Source organism: Phalangium opilio, unplaced genomic scaffold (genome assembly GCF_054372755.1).
Source record: "Phalangium opilio isolate 3A_F unplaced genomic scaffold, DU_Popi_V2 ptg000662l_1, whole genome shotgun sequence".
Taxonomy (NCBI): domain Eukaryota; kingdom Metazoa; phylum Arthropoda; class Arachnida; order Opiliones; family Phalangiidae; genus Phalangium; species Phalangium opilio.
In genome coordinates, this window is record NW_028324246.1 from 298,621 (window position 1) to 309,472 (window position 10,852).

The following is a 10,852-nucleotide window of genomic DNA, read 5'->3' on the forward strand; positions in this document are numbered from 1 at the left end:
GGTCAAACGTCTCTTTAAAAAAGATTCTTATCAGATTTTAGGTACAACTGTGTAGCCAACTAAAATGAAATCTTTACATTCGGTGCTTTACTGAATTACCAAACAACCAAAATTAAAATACATCCAACGATAACGGCTTTGCAATCACTATGCATATTTTATGGGAAAATTTAAATAAAGACAAGAAATTTTTATAAATATTAATCGTATAGACATGTTTGGTTGGAGCGTTTCTATATATTTTAGAGCCGGGAGTAAATATTCAAATGTGAGGTGTATTTTTCTTGACACGAAAAGGGAATTCAATAAGCATATTAAATAAAAGCATTATAAATTTAGTAGGAATAAAGAGTAATGAATTTAAGAAATCAATTTTAATCGTGCCATTGGTAGCAGAAAAAGGTTAAAGGAAAGGGTTAAAATAAAATTTTCAGTCCTGCAAATAAATAAGCAGTCGATAACTAATAAATTTGCATGGGTAAGAAACTATTATCTTTTATTTAACAGGCTCTTTTATTCCATATATGTAAGGCAAACAAGGCACGCTCGGCAAAAACTTGCTTGCCTAGCAAGGATAGAATCGTCAAGGGGTAATATCTGTGCCCATGGTTTGTTAAATCGGAGCATAAGAAACCCTGTAGGATTTGGTAGTCTCCGGTTAAATACAAGCTAAGAGCCATTGGAGAATTGTAAGTTTTTTTTCAGCAGTAATGAATGATTTAAGCTGATCAAAATTTTACAGAGATGGTGATTTTGAATTACAACGCGCTTTCACGGACAATTTCAAAAACAGTGAAAATTGAATTGAATCTTTTAGACTCTTTAAATTTAACTTTAGTACATATTTAGATTACCTACCCCCCAGGAAATCATAAACCTTAGTATTTAGCTAGTACTAAGCAAAGCTGGATAATTCTTTGTTTTTAAATTTACATGTATCTCGCTCAACTTTGTAATTGCAACGTGTCTAATATATACTTCAATTTTCATGTTTCAATTGTCACTTCGTAAAGATTCATGATACTGGAGCTCTCTTACCGTCTCTTCTAGGATCGTTGGTACAAAGCGAGCTCTTATAATTTCTTGTCCGCTCGTTAAATAAAGGGTGTGGTTGAAAGAATATTCCAATGTCACCTATGAACTAACTATCCTAGTTTTTAATTCACTTTATAAGTTTCTGAATGCTCTTTCATTCAATTTTTGACGGAACCTCTCCTGAATCTTCGTCAATCTTTAAGTTATTTAACTAAAAAAGGTCCACCCTCAATTGACAGTTTCGAACGTCTAACGCGTTCTGAGCGTATCGAAGGTCAGCTTGTATAATTACGGTCGTACATAGATAAATAAAAAAGCTGCCACTTTCCTACAATAATGGGAAAATAAGGCACGCCACTGACCGTGTTTTGTTGAGGGCAGAAACGGAATGGAGAAAATAAAATAACCAATTCGATACAAACACGAAAAGAATGGAACCCACGAGTAATGAAAAAAAATCATACAAACTTGTTCTAATAAATATTGACAAGTCTTACATATAATGCATGTAGGATAAAAACGCGACCTGAAAAATAAAGAAAGAGTAAAAACATTGAATCAATTAAACGTCGTAGGCGAATTTTTTGTGGCGTATCATGACATCGGTCGATAAATGTTTTAGTGTAAAATAATCGTAACACAAATTTCCTTCTTTTCGTGATAATATTGCGAACCCTTTGATTCAAAATTAATACACTCGTTCTTGAAGCGTTTTTGAATAATGTTAACTGCTTCAATATGTCTAAAATTAAACGCTTCAATTTCCAAGGTTCCGAATTAGGAGGAAAAAGAAATGTTTAAAGAATAAAAATACTGAGTCAGTTTTCAAAGCTTCAAACGTCAAATTGACTTAAAAAAGGGGTTCAGACGAAATTTTTATATTTAAAATCCCTGACTTTTCCAGCTTGTCCAAGACCAAATTTTGCCAATATCACTGACCATTTTAAGGTGTTTACCAGCGTCCACTTAACCACACCTGGCCCATATTTAGCATCGCCTGAAGCATGGTTTGATACATCAAACAAAATACCTGACATTTTTGGAAGAAACTTTCAATTCCTGACTTACCCTGACTTTTCCAGCTTATCCCTGACCAAATTTTGCCAATATTTCTGACCATTTTAAGGTGTTTACCAGAGTCCACTTCACAACAGCTGACCCATATTTATCATTGCTTGAAGCATGGATGGATATACTAAACAAAATCTCTGACCTATCCCTGACGTTTTAGAAATAAATTTAAATCTCGGACTTATCCCTGACTTTTGTCCCACATTTTCAAAATCCCTGACTTATCCAGGTTATCCAGGTTCCGTACAAACCCTGAAAAGTTCAAAAATAATATTTTTTCAAAGGTCGAAAATGTTTTCATTGTAGTGAACATACTTTTTACATATGTGGCAGTTCGAAGCAGGGTTTTTCATTGCTGTAGTGAATCTGCTTTACTTTTGTTTTTTCAACCAATTATCTTTCTCAAATTTTGTTTTAACGGTGGATAAATAAGGTTTATTCGCGCCTCAAATGAGAAGGAAGTTTCAAAATGTTTCTCAAGACTCGCTTTTGGAAACGTTCCTTCCACTTTATGCAAATTATATTATTAAAATAATATAGCAAAAAATTCAGGCTAATATGATCTTCGGAATAAACATGGCATACCAGATCCAAAGATGCGAGAAAATTAGTAGATTTAAATAATTTAAGTAAATCAAGTTACGATGTTTTGGTTTTCAAATAACGCCATACCCTTCCTTATCAATACAAATCAATCATCGTAAACCCTTGAAAGTACCTTTTATAAGCACTCTATACGTGATTTGAAATATCAACAACCCAAAACTTGGTAATCACGAGTTGATCTTTAAGAAATGTACCGCAACCCCAGGACGAATGGTAGCTAATCCCCAGATGGCACAGTTCTTATAGTGTAGGCCTAAATCTATGGGTCCTGAAAGTAACAGGCGGCTCCATTATGACCCCTAGCATGCTGGCTAATCTTCTGGACACGAATTTTACCTTGCCAAAAGCGGGAACAAATCCGAACTAATGCACTAGGTCCCATTGGTTCCTGCCTTTGGCTTAACTAGCCTTTACCAAGATTAGCCACTGTGTAGTGGAAAAGCCATCTTTAAGGGGTTTTAGTTTAACAATCTCAAACAGTAATTCGAAGTACTACCCATCTTGGGGTTGCGATACATTTCATAATATTTATGATATACACCGTGTTGAATGACCAAGAGTGATTAGTTTTACGTACAGGCAACGATAACTTTATTTACTTGGATACGTTATTACATTAAATATGCATTAATTTTAGCTAATTTATAAGGATCAATATAGATTATGGGACAAAACAGGATGAAGAAATATCTTGTTTTAATCAGCAATATTGGAGTAAGTATCTAAGGATATATTTAATTAGTAACAAGCGTTATTACCAAGAATCAGCTTTATTTTGCAAGGATACGCCAATGAATGCTATATTATTCAAATTATTATGTAGGCATAGTTCTTGAACTTGAAAGGGAGATATTTCAATCGGAAATTATCCGTTGTTTACCAATTATGGCACTAAATTACCGATATTTATTTATTTTACCCGTTGTAGCTTAAAATAAACACTGCTGTTGTATATATCGAAGGGATCCATTGTAAACGGATCGTAGGATTGAGGTACAGTGGATTCTTTGTTCAATTTTGAGTCGGAAATCTAACTTCTATGACATTTTACCACAAGGAAATAAGTTTTCATTAGAGTGTCTACGTATGACCCCTTAATTAAAGGAAAAGGTTCAGGTAACATAACTTTATACCTTAAAAGAACGGCCTGTTTCTAAATTTAAAAGGAATTAAATACTGAAAGAAATAAATAAATGATCTCTTATTACAAAATAATTAGCATTTAATTAATCTTAAAAACGGGAACTACTGCGCCGCCATTGTTTTAGTGGCGTCTTCTACCCAAAAGCTCTTACCCCTTACCCACAGCCTGTGATAATTCAACCAATCCCGTAGGGGTAAGAGGTTTGATTTAGCGGACACCACAAAACCAAGGGCGGATGGCGCAGTAGTCCTTGATTGTTTTTAAGACTGATCAAATGCTAATTATTTTGTAATAAGAGATCATTTATTTTCTTTTTAAATAAATTTCCTTTTATATTTAGAAAAATGCCGTTCTTTTAAGGCATAATGTTATGTTACCAGCATTTTCTCTTTAATTAATAACTTATTTAGAGTGGTCCTTAGGGCAAAATAGCACAGAACCCACTGTATTTCAGTCCTACCATCTTTTTTGAAACATCCTTTTATTATTGCAATATGGAGAATATAATATTGAATGAGACATCTATACTTTAGTCCTCAATTCGTCTACGTGTATGGAATTTCGCGAACAAAATAGTTAAAAAACTATGAAGTGGCTGTTCCGTTACTGTTCCCATTCAAAATATCACTCGAATTAAATTCCTGCGTTATAACGATGATATATGTAATAACGACGCTGGTTAGCTAGAGTTTAACGCATAATACATCATTCATTTTTCATAGAAATTAGTATCAAATCAATACATACATTAAGAATTGACGAGTTTGTGACAACGAAAAGGTCGAAGCAAGTGAAGCCGATCGCCGAACCGTTTAAGTGTGTAAGAGCCGCCAATACCTAATTGTACGAAATATAGTGAATTATTTAAATAGGATATCGTCAAAGCACTTTGGCGAAAGCCAAAAATATCTTCAATATTTTTACTACACAGCTTAACTTCTGTGTCTGGGTCAAAACTTGCGACCTATTCTTGACCCACTTTTGTTTAAAAGCGATGAAAATACATATATCAACAAAAAAGAAAAATATCTATTCATGAGTTCTCTGCCAAAAATCAGCTTCTCTACATCGCGTATATTTATTATTTTAAAAATAATAGGGGATACAAATACGAAACACATCTAGCAAAAACATCAAGTAAAAAAGTTGAAAATTAATCTCGCCTTTTCAAAATGAATGGAAATGCATAAAAAAGCTTGTTCGAAAAAGGATTTCTACGTAGGCCTAAGTTATTTTGATTGCACGAAAGTTTTTGCTAGTACCAAAGTGAAAACTACTTTTTCTCACCATATTACTTTTCCCGTTTTGTACAGGTAGGAGAGAAATTCCAAACAATGTATTTTTGGACCGATGGGCCTTAAAGAAGGAAGAAGAAAAAAAGAAATGTTAAATTGATAAACATTTAATAATAAACTTATAAGAACTCTTTCTTTAATTTGAAAATAATGCTCATGATCACAAACTCTAAATTTTTTTAAGCATAGGCTTTATTTCTGTAAGTCCAATTTAAGAAATATAAGACTCACTGCTTTCTCCACAGCAGCAGCTGCAAATAGAGCAATTCCCTCGTAACCGACCAATCCAACGGACCACAGTACAATCACGAGCTTTTGCACAATCTCCATTTTGACGCAAACGGCTTGATAAATTTGGAAGCAGAGAATAGGAGTGTGAAGGGACAAGACAATCAAGAGATAATACTTGAAGAACTGATCAGCCGCTTCAATGAACTTGGTGACTCGAAAATGAGCCTTGAGTTGATTGGTCAAAAGATCGAAAGATTCAAGGCGGAAGTTGTCACTATCGAAGTTCTTTGAAATTCCCTCTTCAATGATGTTAAACATGGCCCGAGTTAGATAAGATAGGATCATGAACCATGATAGGCTAAGAACCCATTGCGATGCCGTGAAAAATCCAAGAATTAAGTTGAAACAAAGCCAAAAATATGTCAAGCCATTTCCCTCTTGTTGAAAGAAAGCAACTAAAGAAAGCGCCATTTGACTCATGACGAAAGCTATCACAAAGATGATTGAAACTCCAAGAACTATAACCTGAGAGAGTTAGAAAATGATCAAAATAAAATTTCTTCGATGGACCAACCATTAAGAGTAATCGGTGTAAGGCTGTACTTTCGAATGTACTAAAAGGATTACGTGCAATCTTTAAAATGCCTGCTCTAGTCAAAGCTGAAATGATTATGCCTAATCCGTAATCGGTGTACAAGAAATTCTGAGAGAGATGTAGTAATAGGTCATGTAAAGCTAGGTTTTATTGGATTCTTTGCATCCCAGTTGTCTTAGGTCAGATTAGGTTAGGTTTGGTTATTTCAACCCCAATAGTATAAGGCCAGGTTAGGTTTGCTTATGTGAACCGAATAGTATTAAGTCCGGTTAGGTTTAGTTCTATTACTTGAACTAGGAATATATAAAACATCAAAGTTAAATGAACTTTAAATTAACTCACCTGATAGCGACTCACTCTATCATATAAAATCGCACGCTGTTTCATATTTAAAAACAACATTACTTGTCCGAAGGCTTTCTCCTTCTTGGGACAGAAACCTCGGTTCTTTAAGCTAAACGTATAAAACAACGAATTGGTGGACATACAGATGAAACTGTATCCCACAGACGTAATTTGGTTGAACACGGAATCACCACCAAAGAGAAAATAGATGTTTCCGAACATCTCAATTCCCGTTTCACGATTGACGGGGGCACTCGTCGCGAGCCTTATGAAATGAATCCACAAGAGAACAAAGGCCAGAGCGTGATATACTCTAATAACCCAATGTAGTTTTAAAGGTTTTTGACAACTGATTGACATTCCAAAAATATTCATAGTTTTTATCGCTGGTTTTAATAGTTCATCTAATTGGAAATTGAAAGCTCCAGCTTGATTTTCCATCATTAAAATTAAAAAAAAAAAAGTCTACGTGTTTTTGCGGTTACCAATTTTGAAATAAAGACAACTGTTTTCTCAAGAACAAAACATCGAAGAATACATAACCACTTTTCTATCGCGTCATATTTGAATTATTCATTATTATTTCTTTGATAGTCGGATTGCGTGTAAGTTGAAGGAGAGGATCTCAAAGACAATTATGTTCGCTAAAGTACTTTCTCGATTTAAAATGACCGTTTTGCGTTCACGTTTCCGGAATAGAACTATAGGTGTTCATCATTAAGATGGATGTCATACATGAAAGCTTTTATTCTGTTTGAAAATAATAACCATGACAACGTTTATCAGACAAAAGGTCTTTATTTCAATTAAACCTGAAAGAATACAATTAGGCAACACAAAATGGTTTCTCTGTTAAGTTTAATATAAAGGTCAAGGGTAAACGAGGTTTGGATATCATCCCAAAGAACCGAATTCCCAATGGACCGAAATGCGCCAAATAAGATACAAAACTACTAAGATTTAAGTAGAACGTCGATTTAACAAAAATAATCTGCCTTTCGCGTAAATAAGGAAACTGTAATTCACTTGCATTTACATATATATCTTTTATATGATTAATATATGAATGGTTAATAATATTTATGCAATTTTTCAACACTCAGTGACTTTACGCACTTCCTATCTGGACGCAAAAGCGTAATGCTACGTTTTGCCACCAAATACCCTGGTTTTCCGTCCTAACAACCTCGTTTTCCACCGTAGGATATTAGCGTGGAAAAACAGTGGAAATTCTAAGCCGATTAAAATTTGTTAATAATAGAAATTTTCTTATTATTTTCAGTACCTGGACTCAACACTCGGAAGTTACACGTTTATAAAAATATTATTTCTCATTATTAGTCTTTTTAATATAATCTAATGTATCAATGAAATATATTTCAAAATAAAAACTTGCATTAATATTTATAAAATATTATTTGATAAAATTATTTCCATTTATAAGCTTATTAATTATAGTTATGGCGTCAAATAATAAAAAGAATAAAAGATTTTAACCAAAGTTATAACGAATGATTACGACATTTTTGAAAAGTATTTTAATTACAAATTGTTATTAAACTCGAATGTATCAAATGGAATATATTTCGAAATAAAATAATTCATTAAAATTTATAAGTCTGCCTGATAAATTTATTTTTGCTTGTAAGCTTACTAATTATAGTTAGTGACTAAGGTATTGAAACCCTCTGATTTAGAGTATGATTTAAGTGCTCGCTCAACATAGTAGATCGATGAGTCGAGTATGTTGACGTGAGACACGTGACACACTCTTAATAAACAGTCAAAATAACTGACTTTATCCAATGAATATTTTGAATACATTATTAAAGTTTTAATGAATGATTTTATTCGAAGTGCATTGGGCGCTTCAGCGTGACGTAGCAGCCACGCAAAACAGCACAAACTAACGCTTAAAGTATTTATCTTAGCTAGCGCTGGTTACATAAAATTGTTCGTTTATGTGTGTGGTAGTGAACGGATTAAACATGCCAGGTCACGTGGCATGACGTCATGTCACGTGGCATGACGTCATGTCACGTGAACGGATATGACGTCATGTCACGTGAACGGATATGACGTCCTGCCACGTGAACGGATATGACGTCCTGCCACGTGAACGGATATGAAGTCCTGCCACGTGAACGGATATGAAGTCATGCCACGTGAACGGATATGACGTAATGTCACGTGAACGGATATGACGTCATGCCACGTGAACGGATATGACGTCATGCCACGCGAACGGATATGACGTCATGTCACGTGAACGGATATGACGCCATGTCACGTGACCTATTACGTCACTGAGGTAATTGACTTGTGACGTCACGACAGATATTAATGGTAATAGGTAATGATTATCCATTCAGTATACCTAGCGTTCATTCATTTAGTAGGCCTAGCGTTCATTCATTTAGTAGGCCTAGCGGTGCTCAGCTATTTGAATTTCGTGCCTGGGATATGGCGCACCCGAGTCCGCGCATAGGAGCTATTAGCGCCCCCCGACGTTGGAAATTTACTTAGTTGGAAGTTTCGCGTCAGCCGGTTCATTCGTTGCCTGGAAGCGGTCGAGGAAAGTCGCTTGGAAAAACCTTTCTCGCTCAGCTGATCATTACGGGTCAGCCGGTTCATTCGTTCCCTGGAAGCCTGCAAAGGAGGTCGCTTGGAAAAGCGATTCTTGATCGTTCCGCCATTTCCCTGATCGTTTTTGCCGAGAAAGCAAGCTGAATTCGAAGCTCTTCAACGGCGGCCATTGCTTCGCCTCGTGGTGCTTTAACAGTCCGTAAGCCTAACCTTTACAATAATCCAAACTCATATAGCCCCCTTAAATTATTTATTTTATTTCAAGCATTTAAATTAATTGGATAGTGTTTATGTTAGTAAATTTTATTTATTTATTAAAAATCAAGCACCACAAATAAAATTTTACAACGAGATGCTGGACAAGAGAGAATCCCTTAATAATTAGCTTAGGGCCTATTATTATTAGCTATTAAAAGGGGTGCGTAATTAATTTAGGTATAACGCGACAGATTTTCGGAGATCAGGTCCCGCCGAGAGAATTTTAGAACACGAGGCCAGTTGCCCTAGGCTAAGCCTTGCCCCATTTAAACCCTACTTATTTACGGGGTCTGTCTGTGGGAATAGCTTTAAAATAAATAAATAAATAAATAGCGGGGTTTCCTAAAATTAGTTTAGGGGCTATTGTTAATTTAGAGATAAAGAGAGTTTCTAAAATCAAGTTCCGCAGAAAGAATTTTAAGACACGTGGACAGTTGCCCATTTAAACCCTAGTTATTGCCTGTCGGAATAGTTTTAAAATAATTAAATAGCAGGTTTTCCTAAAATTAGTTTAGGGACTATTGTTAATTAATTTAGATATAAAGATACTGTTTCTAAAATCAAGTTCGGCAGAGAGAATTTTAAGACACGTGTACAGTTGCCCTAAGCCTTTTCCCATTTAAACCCTAGTTATTTACGTTGTCTGTCTGTGGGAATAGTTTAAAATAAGCGAGGTTTCCTAAAATTAGTTTTGGGGATATAAATAAAGGGCCGATTTTCTTAAAACTATTTTCTATATAATTTTGGGATTTAGCTAGCGAGAGCATTTATTTAATTCGGGGTGGAATTCACGGTAGTCGAGTCTTTCTTTAATTTAGGGTGGCATTTAGTAGCTGTAGTCGAGTCTGTCTTTAATTTAGGGTGGCAATTAGTTAGTGTAGTTAGTTCGTCTCCGTTTATAATTTTGGGAGCCATTTTTTTAATTAAGGACAAGCTTTTCTTAAATTGTTTAAATCTACGAGATTACTTTGTTAGTAGGCAATAGTTAAATATGTGTTATTAATATGTTTTCATTTATAGATGCTGTGGATGATTTTCTTGGATTTTTCTGTTGCTTGTCATTCCGAGACTTATCATTCCCGATGACTTCCGCTGTTCTGGACTCGCTACGTATCATTCCTGATGACACGCTTCGTTGGATTCACGTTACATTATGCTTTCTGGACTTGCTCTTTCTCTCAGCGCTGACTTAAAGATTTGGAGGAAATCATCGAAGCTAGAAGAGTCCAAATACATCTTTTTTACTTGAAAATTTTTCATGTAACCACTTAACTTAATTTTTTTCGTGGAAATTTTATTTGTAACTACTTATTATTTTTTTTCGCGTTCAAACTTTAACTTGCAAACCTCTTTAATATTTTTTTTGTTCGAAATTTTTGTAAACACTTTGGTTTTTTGTTTTTTATTGAATAAATTTTGCCTTAAACCTCGTTCTTTCTTTTCTTGAATTTTTAATATACTAGACTTGGTTTCGATTTTTTTGCCTCTGGACTTAGGGTGATATTTTTAGGCCCCTTTTTAGGCTTTTAATTAAATAAAAAAGGCAAAAACATTATAAAAATTTTTTTATATAAAAAAAAATTTTTTATATAAAAAATGTAAAATTTATAAAAAAATTAATAAAAATACAAAAGAAGCACCTAAAAAAGGTCAAAAAGATGATTATAAGTCCAGCGATTGTTTTTT

At 34.3% G+C, this 10,852-nt stretch overlaps 1 long non-coding RNA gene across 1 annotated transcript; it reads left to right on the forward strand.

The window, feature by feature from the left end:
- The first annotated feature begins 8,773 nt into the window (after window positions 1-8,773).
- LOC149588154 (uncharacterized) lies at window positions 8,774-10,596 on the forward strand. The gene is made up of 2 exons (XR_016380015.1): window positions 8,774-9,107; window positions 10,187-10,596. It is a non-coding gene; the product is annotated as an uncharacterized LOC149588154 (long non-coding RNA).
- The last annotated feature ends 256 nt before the right edge of the window (window positions 10,597-10,852 follow it).